A 3,106-nucleotide genomic window follows, 5' to 3' on the forward strand; every position below is an offset into this window, starting at 1 on the left:
TATGTGTGTTTGTGTGTGTTTGTGTCTGTGTGTTCCTATGTTGTTGAAGCCTGTGAGGCATGTGCATCAAACGCTTCCATGAAAATAGATTAAATAAAAAAAATTTTTCTTCCAAAGAATAACTAACCATTTTAAAATGTTATCCCATTGAAAAGTAAGCAATTTTTATTTAGGACATTTTATTTTTCCTCTTGGGTTTTTAATTTAGTAAATTATCAACAAAGATTCATTTGTAAAACTAGTTATAAATATTCCCTCTCTCTCTCTCTCTCTCTCTCTCTCTCTCTCTCTCTCTCTCTTTCACATATATACACATATATATGTGTATATATATATATATATATATATATACATATATATGTGTGTATATATATATATATATATATGTATATAATATAGTAGTTATAGTAGTTGTAGTAGTAGTAGTTGTAGTAGTAGATCACACAGCAGTAATAATATTAGTATAATAATACTTGTTATTATTTTATTATTATAACGAAACTTTTTTTATGGTTATTTTTAGTTAGCGTAATTAAGTATTATATAAAACAATATAAGATATCAGACTTAAGCAAACGTTCATTATCCATTGTTCAGTATGGCTGGCTATCCGTATTTGTGCTATTGTATTTATAACAACGAACAAGGGATTTTGCTTCAATACAACATGCTTTTTATAACTCTATTGTTATTGTTCATCCATTAAACTAATTAAATTAGTATAATATAATTTAATTAGTGAATGTTAAGAGATTTATAACTAATTTAGTTGGTGTTATTATTAATGTTTTGTATGTTAATGTTTCTAATGTGATCTTGGTTTTTAAGGGATTCCATGTTTTTTCAAACATTTTCAACTTTCTATTGAAATTTAATAATGTTTGATTCATCAATAACTTTAATTGATAACTAATTAATATTTAAATTTTAAATAGTTAATTGATCAATTAATTAATTAATTAATTAATTGTCTGATTGATTGATATAGTCAACGTGAACAAAAATCATTGCTTTATCATCCATCACATATCTTGAAATTTGAAACTTCACCACTGTTTTATTACTTTATCACATTGTCATCATCGTCATAAAATTATACCAAATCAATATCATGGTATCAATATCACATCAGCATGCACCAATATCGATCCTATCATACCATTACATTACGTAGTATGATATTAACTTCGTATCATCAACAGAATATAGAGTCGTTTTGACAGTACCATTTATTCATGTCGTGTTATCATTACATTACATTACCTTATATGGTTTTAATGTCATTATACTCACCATATAACATCACGTCATATCGTCATCACATTAAGATCAATTTCATATTGCATTAAACTTACAGATTACATTAGTATTAGATTGAAATAACATCTTATTACATCTTATTAACACCATACAGACACCAATGTCTTTATGATAATCACGTTAACATTATCATAACGACATCATCACATTGTTACATTAACATTATCAATTACATCAATCACGTTAACAACATCATGTCATCATTCCTACCAAACGCTTACTGAATCCACCCGTTCAAATGTTCGTTCTGGTACCTTATACACTATCACCATGCATGCTTATTTGCAGAAGAATATATACTTGAAATGTATGTGTATATATGTACGTACATGTATATGTGTGTTTATTTGTGTGTGTGTATTTTTTGTTGTATGTGTGCACGTTTGAGTGTGTTTTTGTGTGTGCGTGTTATGTATCTTTAGGCATTGTATATATATTGTATAACTACATCAGTATATGATGACGATGACGATGACGATAATAACGATGATTGTGAAGAAGTAGAAGAGGACAATGATGATGAGAATGATGATGATGATGACGATGACGATGACGACAATGGTGATGTCATAAGTTCGTGTTTGAAATCAACTACCATAGAAAAAAGTTTCAATTAGCTGCAAGTGTAATGTTATTAATTCTCATATGGACGATTCGACTTTGTTTTCTTGCTGCTACTTTTTTTGTATTAAACTCTTTTTTTTATTTTTAAATGAAATCAGTTTGTGATAACATAAAATTAATTATAATAGAACGAAAATTTTTTAAAGTATATTGGTTGGAAGATTTCTAAATGCCGAATCAACAAGTAAGCAACGGTTTATTGTGACTGGTTTCATAAAAAATCTCAAACGCAATAAAATTAACCTTCAAAATTTACAATCAAAAACAATTTTGAAAAAAATTTGTGACCTAGAACACTTTCTTCTCGCCAATACGCCAATAACTGATTATTACCCGATAATTACTTTATAGAAGACCTTTTAAATTTGGCATCATGCAGATATTTGCTTTGCTGATGTGGTTCACAGTTTCGAATATTTTACAACATTATTTAAATTTTTTAAAAAATTTGGGCAGAAGACAAGTTATTATGTTACCCGACTGAACTTATATTGTAAAATTAACCATTAAAATATGTGAAAAGTTGGAGTTTTTCAATTAGTTAAATTAATTAATTAATTTCTTAATTAATTTAATTTAATTTTTTCAATTTTTTAACAGTAAACTGCTTGTCAAGACTAATTTAAGCTGTGGCTCAATTAAGTTTGGACTTTTCAGATAAACAAAAGGTCTATTTCACAATCATCTTCTATGTAGCAGCTTCTTATGATATATTATGAATACATATGCTTCAACGTAAGTATGTTTAATTTTTCAAAATAAATCTTAAAAAAAATCGATTAATCATACAAGAATTAATCGTCTTCTACAACTGAAAACTTCTTGCTTTTTCCGCCTCCTCTGCTTTCAATTATTAAACCAAAAAATGTAATCAAACAAAAAAATCAAATCAGAAGAGAAAGAAAGAGATAATATACTTTCTTGACCATTCACAAGAGCCAGGCACCTTCATCTCCAGCACACAATGAAAGAAATCACACGCTAACGTAGCAACAGACGGCCACACAAACTGCAGCACGAACACATTAAAAGCATCACATTAAAACGTGCACACACGTGTACATTACAACATCAACACACATACAGTTTCACTACAACAGCATGTGAAATAGTACAACAAATACACAATGTATACGCATGTATGCACGATGGTAGCGTACAG

Source organism: Helobdella robusta (genome assembly GCF_000326865.2).
Source record: "Helobdella robusta unplaced genomic scaffold HELROscaffold_3, whole genome shotgun sequence".
NCBI lineage: Eukaryota > Metazoa > Annelida > Clitellata > Rhynchobdellida > Glossiphoniidae > Helobdella > Helobdella robusta.